The 10,813-nt window shown below is 42.1% G+C and overlaps 3 pseudogenes; 2 read left to right on the top strand and 1 right to left on the bottom strand.

The window, feature by feature from the left end:
- Positions 1-4,297: 4,297 nt before the first annotated feature.
- Positions 4,298-4,417, bottom strand: LOC134971172 (5S ribosomal RNA; annotated as a pseudogene).
- A 2,486-nt stretch (positions 4,418-6,903) lies between these two features.
- Positions 6,904-7,023, top strand: LOC134971392 (5S ribosomal RNA; annotated as a pseudogene).
- A 255-nt stretch (positions 7,024-7,278) lies between these two features.
- On the top strand, positions 7,279-7,398 carry LOC134971417 (5S ribosomal RNA; annotated as a pseudogene).
- The last annotated feature ends 3,415 nt before the right edge of the window (positions 7,399-10,813 follow it).

The following is a 10,813-nucleotide window of genomic DNA, read 5'->3' on the forward strand; positions in this document are numbered from 1 at the left end:
TCCCTCACTTAAAGTGTTGTGAGCCATGGCTTGGCTGTTTTGCACATCATAAAAGAGGTCCAGTAGGTTTAACATCTTTTATATGGATTTTGTAATATTGGATTTTGCACCAATGATCACTAAATTCTACAAATGCTAAATTACACTATTTATAACCAGTGGCAGGTTTTCCTACACAAATACATAAAGTACCCCAGTAAAATACATGACTGAATGTACAGTTTTAAACCCAGGTGGCGGAAAGTCATTTTGTTAACCTTTTCCTAACAATCTATCAATTAAAAATATAATCAATTGACCCCATCAGATATCTTGTTACATATTACACAACGTTTATTATGCTGAAGCAATATGTACTGTTGTTATACTGCTCGGTAGTACTAAATTAGCATTATATTGGCTGTGTCAGACCATTCTTAAGGTGCATACGCACTAGACGATATTTTTGATGATATCGCTCGTTTTCAGCCTTCTGAACGATATTGCTTAAAATATCGCCCAGCGTGTATGCTACGATGAAGGATGAGCGGTTCCACACATTGTTATTGTTCCCCACTGTCGGCTGTGCATGCGACTTATTTTGGACATATTATCCAAAACTGCATGCCCAGGCCGGCCGCGGCATCACGTCACCGTACGATATCACTAGCGATATTGTACAGTGTGTATGCACTAGGCCGTCCGCCGGGGAAGGGAGGGAAAACACTAGACGATATCAGTCATGGAGCAAATCGTCTAGTGTGTAGTGTACCCACCATTAGTTAACTAGTTATTGAAATCTCATATTGTGCCCAATGCATCAGCACTGCTCCTCTGCAACCAGTTACAGTTTCAACATTCTTTTTTTTTTTGTATTTATTTATATTTTTACAGTACTAGGCGATGTGCTCTATGAGTGATGTCACCTAGTGTTTCCCTCTCCAAGGCCGGGCAGTCGGCGGCAGTGCATACACACTGAGTGTTATGACGACCATATCGCTCAGTGATGTCACGCCGCGGCCGGGCCATGCCGGCAACTCTTGGACGACAGTCCAAATTGAGCTGCATGCACGGCCAACAGCGAGGGTCAATAATGACCCACAGGGCCGCGCATCGCTCGTCGTCGCCGGCATACACGCTTGCATAGAAAGTAAACGACGTCGCTCCGAAAGCGTGAAAATGAGCAATGTCATTTACTTTCTCGGCAAGTGTGTATGCACCTTAAGACATCACCTTTTCACTCACATACTGGACAGTAGGTTCATTTGTAAGATCATCTTTGGAGTAAAATATTCTTGCTGCTCCCTGTATACAAGTTGTGAAGTTCTGATATCACAGGATTGCCAAGACATTACTGCCTCTCTGTTTCACCCACTCCTCGTCACCCACTGCCTCTCTCTCCCCACCACCCTCTTCCAGCCACCCTCTGCCACTCCCTAACAATCTCTCCATGTCACCTATGCCTCTCCACATCACCCACTGCCACTCTCTGTCACCCTCTGCGGTGTTGCATATAATTAACTTGGGGTGGGGTGGGCTGGGATGGTGGAGGGGGGCCCAAAGCATATTTCTGCACCTGGGCCCACCGCTCACAAGTTCCACCACTATCAGCACTTGTGGGTTAAATGAGCATTTCCAGTCAGTCCATGTAACCTGCAACCAGCGGCCTAGCATCCAAAGAGAACGGGTGTGTTGAATTACACTTTCCATGCAGAGCCAGAAAGGAAGGAAAAAACAAATAAATTCTGGATATTTGCTGCCAAACCACACTACTTAGCGTTCAGATGAAGAGTAGTTACTATTGGCTCCGCATATTAACAGGGCCGGCCTATCATAAATAAAGTGATTAATGCAGCTGATAAAAGGCATTATTTACAGTGCCACATGTGACTCTGCTTTCTCTTTCAATAATAATGTTTCTCTGTATTTATATTTCATAAATTAAGGAAATAGTTTTCTTGCTCAAAGATGGAAGAGATAATGAAATTGTATCAGAATAGAGTTAAGTGTCATAATCTGATTTCTTCAGATATTGCTCTGCGGTTTTCCACAAGAACGAGGACCTGGAACCTGTGACTGGTTGTGAGAATAGAGTATCTCTATGGCTCTGTGAGCGTAGCAATGTATTGCAGAATTTGTATCTGGAGCGCTTAATCTGTGGAATGAGCAGCACTCCAGGTCGTTAGGCATTAATCAGCCTGGTATTATTTGGCATTGTGATTTCCTCTCATTCTGTATGGCAATTAGCTGTGAGGTTCAGCACTTTGCATGGTAATACTAAGAGGGTTATCTGGGCAGGAAAGGCAGCCGCACATCATGTCAGAACATCTATAAATGAATAAGCCCCATGGAGTCACACATTGTGTAACTCGCGGATGCATATTGACCTTGCTTGTAATTTGTGTAGAAATGATCTTTGCTTCAATTTCTTGTTATTTAACTTGTATTTTAGTTTTAGCGAAGCGCTCGCATGTTAGCTGGGGGGAGGGAGAACCCGACATGCGGGGCGGACTTGTCCTGTGCTGGGTGTCCCCCTGCATGTCAGTGTAAAGGATTGTAGATGTGCGATTTTTCGCACAACTACAACCCATCCTGAATCGGTCCCACAATCCCACATCCAGCCATCGGTGAGTGGGGCAAGGTGACCAAAACTAAACCCAGCACTTGGCAGTGACTTTTATTATTTCAATGGGAATGATTAGAAGACTAGTTACACCCCTGATATTGATAATAATAAAACATTGGGCAAAGATTCCGGACGGAACACTAATTTGCAAAGCTTCATAATTAAAAATATGTTTACAGACTGAGGAGACTACAGTATTTACTAAGCCTTGGATGGAGATAAATCCGACAGAGATAAAGTCCCAGCCAATCGGCTCCTAACTGTCATTTTTCAAACTCAGCCTGTGACATGGCAGTTAGGAGCCGATTGGCTGGTACTTTATCTCAAGCGACTTTATCTCCTTCCAAGGCTTAGTAAATAGACCCCTGAGATGGGTAACACAGAGATCAGTGAAGAGAAATCCAACACTCATATAATATTTTATACAGTAAAAATACAGATACATGTTATTTGCATTAAAATACACAGCGATGGAGAAACTCCAACAAGCGCTGCCAAAAACGACCCAGCTCGGGATCACATAAAAATCTCTCATGTTTGCCAGCTGTACTTATGGCTGTAAACTTTCTTTTAGGATTTCTAATGGACCTTTTTTCAAGACAAAATAGGTCAGTTTCAGGGCAACATGATTGCTATATGAAATAGTCAACCTGCGTACCTGTAGCTGTCATACAATGCCATCCCGCTCTGCCATTCAATGAAAGGGGCATTATGACAGATTGTCTACTTATCTTACATACTGTATGTCAGAACAGTACATTGAGTTCTTTATAGCAATAATGGAAAGCAACATTTGGGAGGTGGGAAGACGGACCCTCTGATGTGCGCCAGGATAAGGGGCATGGCATCAAAGCAAGGTGCATGGCTTAATTTCTGTCGCTAACACGTTTCCATAACCCTGAAGGTGTGCACAGCACTCCATGAGCTGCAGGGCTGCCCCCAGGCTCTCCCATGTGCTGTATAGATGCCATGGTTCAGAGAGAGTGCTCCCCCCCCCCCCACCCCCACCCCATTCCCTGTGGGACACTGAATTCTGTGGGGGGAGGGAAGGGGAGCATATACTGTAGTTACACACAGTGGCGGCTCCTACATTACTGGAGGAGGAGGGCTGCCGCTGATGATGCTACCGGGTATCCGCCATCTTGTCCCCGCTGCCACCTGGGTTCCAGCACCTGCACTATGTACAGTTCACAGACGCTGGTTTCTGTGGACTGCATCGGCTACAGTCCATAGAATCCGGCTAGAGTTTAAGAGGCAGGTAACTGGCTTCCTACAAGAAGCAAAAACCCAAAACAAAGAGGTGTTGGAGAGTAGACTCTTTTTTGGGAGCACTCTAATTCAGAGGGTAGCAGTGTAATATATTGATACTGATAAAACCATTTTTATTAGGTAACTCATAAAATGAAATTTGAGGAGTATCTGCGTAGAAGTATAAAAGCTTTGCGAAAATATGAAAAAGATTTATAAATAGCACGTGATATCCATATCACAATCTACCAGTTGCCGGAAATTAATAGCTGTGGTACCAGAATTAATTAGACCTTGCACATTGAAACTCATGTAATATATGACCATCATTTGTTCAGCAGATATCCATTGTGAATTATTAATGCAGAGAATTAAATCATTGGTCATGTGAGAATCGAGTACCCAATAGTATATGTATAGGTGACACTGTGTTGGGGAGTCAATTTATTGCAGTACCAGGGTGTTCAGAGGTGGTCTCCCATCCTAGTACTAACCCGGCCTTTCACTGCTTAGCTTCCAAGGTCAAAAGAGATTGGGCATCTCCAGTGAGGTATGACCGCAAGTATTGTACTCGCCCTCTTGAGTCACCCAGGTATATGCAGCCACCTGGTTTAATTACCATGTGACATAATAGCCACAGGTGAAATGCAGGTATGGGTGACGGCCTGTTATGCGGGAAAAAGGTTTTTTTGAGACCACGCAACGTCCACAATTAGAACTAGCCTTTCACCGTTATGAACAATTTTATTAAGTAGTATCCTTATGAAAACCAAGTGCCCAATGGTTTAGGTGCAGATGATGCTATATTGGGGAGTCAATTTGTTGCAGTATAAGGGTGTTCAGAGGTGGTCACCCATCCTAATACTAGCCCGGCCTTTCACTGCTTAGCTTCCAAGGTCAGAAGAGATTGGGCATCTCCAGTGAGGTATGACCGCAAATATTGTACTCACCCTCTTGAGTCATCAAAATTTGTGAGTTATAACCAATGGAAATTAAAGATTTGTATATATATATATATATATATATATATATATATATATATATATATATATGTTGCAATAGTCAGCAGTAGTATAAGATTATGTGCAGTCACCTGGCTTGGTCACCCTGTGACCTATCAACCACAATAAAGGTATATATATGAATGAAGGCCTATTATGTGGGAAAAATTCCTTGACACCACACAACGTCCACAATTAGGACTTGCCTTTCACTCCTAGGAAGCCCAGAGGGCACCAGATTGGCCGTATCAAGTTAGACCAAAATATAAGTGCAAGATACAATTGTGCTGCACAATAACCAATAGAAATTGAAAATTTGTATATATATATATATATATATGGTGCAATAGTCAGCAGTAATATAAGATTATGTGCAGTCACCTGGCTCGGTCACCCTGTGACCTATCAACCACAATAAAGGTATATGAATGAAGGCCTATTATGTGGAAAAAATTCCTTGACACCACACAACGTCCACAATTAGGACTTGCCTTTCACTCCTAGAAATCCCAGAGGGCACCAGAATGGCCGTATCAAGTTAGACCAAAAAATATATAAGTGCAAGATATAATTGTGCTGCACAGACTGCAATATAGCAGTGATTTTTCAACATAATGAAATATAATTATTCACCCCTGTGCACTGAACCAGACAATTGCTACAATGTTATTGATGCCTAATGCCTGGAACCTATAGTGAGTACCTGCAAGGCTTAGACTAGGTGCTTGTAAGGGTTTGCACCGTTTGATATCTGTGAAATTGACAGTGACTTGCTATTAATGTTTATGGCAAGTATAGTTAAACCAGCTTTGTACACCTTAATATTGGAAAGAAAGAGGCAATAAAATCCTTATGGTATTGCTAGCTAGGATAGTTTATCCAGTGGTATTCTTAACAATAATATTACAGCCATTTGAGCACTATATGCATGGGTAAAAACCATGCATACCAACATTTGAAACAATAGAGATACTCTATTTCCAAACAGAGCTACTTTGTCACTCTTATATTATTGTTAAGAATGCCACTGGATAAACTATCCTAGCTAGCAATACCATAAGGATTTTATTGCCTCTTTCTTTCCAATATTAAGGTGTACAAAGCTGGTTTAACTATACTTGCCATAAACATTAATAGCAAGTCACTGTCAATTTCACAGATATCATTGACAGTCTCTCTTCTGAAATTTACCTCATTTCATTCAACAACGGCATATTCCAGCAAACGCTCTGAACTTAGTGCTCATTGGGCTCAAGCAATTACAAACGGTGCAAACCCTTACAAGCACCTAGTCTAAGCCTTGCAGGTACTCACTATAGGTTCCAGGCATTAGGCATCAATAACATTGTAGCAATTGTCTGGTTCAGTGCACAGGGGTGAATAATTATATTTCATTATTTTGAAAAATCACTGCTATATTGCAGTCTGTGCAGCACAATTATATCTTGCACTTATATATTTTTTGGTCTAACTTGATACGCCCTCTGGGATTTCTAGGAGTGAAAGGCAAGTCCTAATTGTGGACGTTGTGTGGTGTCAAGGAATTTTTTCCACATAATAGGCCTTCATTCATATACCTTTATTGTGGTTGATAGGTCACAGGGTGACCGAGCCAGGTGACTGCACATAATTTTATATTACTGCTGACTATTGCACCATTTATATATATATATATACACAAATTTTCAATTTCTATTGGTTATTGTGCAGCACAAATGTATCTTGCACTTATATTTTGGTCTAACTTGATACGGCCATTCTGGTGCCCTCTGGGCTTCCTAGGAGTGAAACGCAAGTCCTAATTGTGGACGTTGTGTGGTGTCAAGGAATTTTTCCCACATAATAGGCCTTCATTCATATATATACCTTTATTGTGGTTGATAGGTCACAGGGTGACCAAGCCAGGTGACTGCACATAATCTTATATTACTGCTGACTATTGCAACATACATATATATATATATATATATATATATATATATATACAAATCTTTGATTTCCATTGGTTATAACTCACAAATTTTGATGACTCAAGAGGGTGAGTACAATATTTGCGGTCATACCTCACTGGAGATGCCCAATCTCTTCTGACCTTGGAAGCTAAGCAGTGAAAGGCCGAGCTAGTATTAGGATGGGTGACCACCTCTAAACACCCTGGTACTGCAACAAATTGACTCCCCAATATAGCGTCATCTGCACCTAAACCATTGGGCACTTGGTTTTCATAAGGATACTACTTAATAAAATTGTTCATAACGGTGAAAGGCTAGTTCTAATTGTGGACGTTGCGTGGTCTCAAAAAAACCTTTTTCCCACATATCAGGCCGTCACCCATACCTGCATTTCACCTGTGGCTATTATGTCACATGGTAATTAAACCAGGTGGCTGCATATACCTGGGTGACTCAAGAGGGTGAGTACAATACTTGCGGTCATACCTCAATGGAGATACCCAATCTCTTTTGACCTTGGAAGCTAAGCAGTGAAAGGCCGAGTTAGTACTAGGATGGGAGACCACCTCTGAACACCCTGGTACTGCAATAAATTGACTCCCCAACAGTGTCACCTATACATATACTATTGGGTACTCGATTCTCACATGACCAATGATTTAATTCTCTGCATTAATAATCCACAATGGATATCTGCTGAACAAATGATGGTCATATTTTACATGAGTTTCAATGTGCAAGGTCTAGTTAATTCTGGTACCACAGCTATTAATTTCCGGCAACTGGTAGATTGTGATATGGATATCACGTGCTATTTATAAATCTTTTTCATATTTTCGCAAAGCTTTTATACTTCTACACAGATACTCCTCAAATTTCATTTTATGAGTTACCTAATAAAAATTGTTTTATCAGTATCAATATATTACACTGCTACCCTCTGAATTAGAGTGCTCCCAAAAAAGAGTCTACTCTCCAACACCTCTTTGTTTTGTTTTTTTTCTTGACTGCCGTATTTGACTCTTGGGAGCACCACTGAAAGCAACAAGCACTGGTATTAGGATTAATTATCCACACACACTTGGTTGCTATATCCAGAAGTAATTCAGGTATAATTTCAGTTTTTCAGAGGCTACTATCTATCAGATCTAGGACTTGTGCGGTTCCCAATACTTTTCTTTTAAATTCCTACAAGAAGCTACAGTAGCTCTCTGCTAATTGCCGCCCGGTCTGGCAGGCCCGGAGGGAGGATAGACCTCCCAGTGGGCCTGCCTGTAGTGTCTGTGACTGGAAGGTAGAACTTCCAATAGGCAGTCACTGCCAGTCACAGTGAAGTCAGTGCAGTCTCACAAACTGTATCTAGCTTCACTGACACTGATCTGGGTGGCAGATTTTACCTGGAGGGGCTGCAGAACTGCAGCCCATAGTTAAAAACCGCCACTGGTTATTTGTTACGATGCAGACATATAATACATAGTATACACTGTATGAAATATCGGCAAGGAAGCCATGCTGCACATGTATTTTATGTGTCCATACTTTCATATGCATGGTATGAGTCCAGAGATGACTGGTAACCCTTTTTGATTTATACATATGTTTTAAATGCAGACAGACAGCAATGTTAACTGACTGCAGCCAGGAAACCTTCGCCAGCTGCCCGGTTCCGGAGGGTCAGTTCACACAGTAACACGCAGCAGGCCAATCATTTTTCAGCAGATACATGGTATCCGGACTCCAGGTCGACAACAAAAAGGTCGAAACACCTTAGGTCGACGCCAATTGGTCGACACACCTTAGGTCGGCATGGCCAAAAGGTCGACATGGAAAAAGGTCGACATGAGTTTTTCACAATTTTTTCTTTTTTGGAACCTTTTCATACTTAACGATCCATGTGGACTAAGACTGGAACGGTAATCTGTGCCGAGCAAAGCGGAGCGGAGCGAAGGCGCCATGCCCGAAGCATGGCGAGCGAACACGGTACACTAATTGGGGTTCCCGGTCACTCTACGATGAAAACGACACCAAAAAAACATAAAAAACTCATGTCGACCTTTTTCCATGTCAACCTTTTGTCCATGTCGACCTAAGGTGTGTCGACCAATTGGTGTCGACCTAAGGTGTGTCGACTTTTTGTTGTCGACCTGGAGTCCCAGACCCAGATACATAACTGTTTTTCATCAATAAATAACAATGGTATCATTTGCAGTATAATGTAAGTGGGACATCCCTTCCTCATAGGGGTGGTCAAACTGCAGGTAACGCTATAGTTCAGAGAAAAGGTGAAATAAGGCCCAGGAAGACATATAACCATGGCTTGTCTTAAATATTTATTACTTTTTATGAATCTAGGCCTACAAATGTGATGTGTGCAAATGAGGCTACAATGTTTATTTTATCTGATTATAGCTGGAAATCTTTTTCTTTTTTTTTTGAAAGAATTTAAGTCAGTAGAGGGAAATAAGTGTTCAAACTTGTACCCTAGAGCACGGGGCAGAAAGAGCCGCTCACAGAGTCAACGCGTATGAGTTAACAATGTATCTAAGGCCTGGCATTTCTCCCAGCCAAAATCAAGCCTGCTTCATCTCATATTGATGTGAGACACAAACTGTACAGATTGGAAACATCTGTATCTCCAATGTATAAACCGGGCGGCAGCAGTGTCACGCAGGGATTTACTTAAAGACTGTCCCTTTTTGTTTGAGTTAGCTGAACAGAGCAAATAAATACAGTAGGTTATGTTTAAATAAGGTCTCTGATCAATAGAGGTTTGCATGGCTTTACAACCCTCAACTATAAACATAGCTTAGCCATAAACCTACATTTCTACATCCACAAAGACAGGAGAAAAAAGGACTTATTTTCAGCTAGTGTTTGGTAGCAGATGTAAATGCAATCACGTCTCATAGTAGTCCATGTCAGACAGAACGTGTGAGTTATAGCAGGTAGTGCTGCCACAGTCATACACAGTGGGTGCCAGTCATTGGGGCATAGTCATTATCCTTTAAAAGTCACAATCTCTACACTCCTCATGGAATGTAGAAATTGTGACATTTGTGAAATAATTTTTTTCCAGAGTTTGACAGTGAAACTGTCTGCCATACTGGGATGGCGAACAGCCTCTGAATCTCTTCACAGAAGCTTGTGCAGCAGAGGAGGGAAATGGGGGGGAGGAAGCTGGGAGGCGGGGGTGCCTCGGCTGCGATCTCTGCAGCCAGGCACCCCAGGTGATAAAGCACAGGCTGTGGGGGGGAAGGGGGGGGAGGGGGCAGTGGCTGCAGGGTGGGGCATGTGTTGGTGGGGGCAGGTCGCAAAGTGAGAGGGGGGGGGGCTCGGCTGCAGCGAGGTGAGCCGGGCTGCAGGACACAGTGGCGGCAGGGGGTGCAGGAGGGAACAGCGGCTGCAGCCATAGGGGAAAATTATCACTTTTCAAAAAACTGACTTCTCAAAAAAACTTTTTTTTGAAGGTGATACTTTCCTCATGGATGCATGATAAGTCATGAAAAAATTGTGAGAGAATACAATGAGAATTGAAAACTAAAAATTCTCATTGCATAATTTTTTCATGATGATACAGTCTGTCAAATAAGTATCATGCACATTTATTGGTAAGCTGCTCAAACAGATTGTGATGTCACTCAGGTGCTAAAAGGGAGGGGTAATTCTGGGTAACAGAAAAACATATAGCTATCCCTAATGCACACTGAGTGAGAAATAATACTAGATAATAATCAGATAATACAGAGATCTTAGTTGCATATATCTGCAGATATAGGGTTAAGCCCCCAGGCCGAACGGTAAGGTGTCTCTGTCACTGGTTGTCCCTAATACTAGGTGTGGGTCCGGGGTGCGGGACCCCATCATGTCGGCACAGGTCGGCTACCCCAGGGCAGCACACAGGTGAAAATTAGTAAGGGTTAATAAGAAGCACATAAGTGCTATGTAAGTGAAGTGTGATTAAAATAATGCAAAAATATATACAATGTGACAGGGAAAAACATAAGTGT

The sequence above is a fragment of the Pseudophryne corroboree genome, chromosome 11, assembly GCF_028390025.1.
Source record: "Pseudophryne corroboree isolate aPseCor3 chromosome 11, aPseCor3.hap2, whole genome shotgun sequence".
Classification (NCBI taxonomy): Eukaryota; Metazoa; Chordata; class Amphibia; order Anura; family Myobatrachidae; genus Pseudophryne; species Pseudophryne corroboree.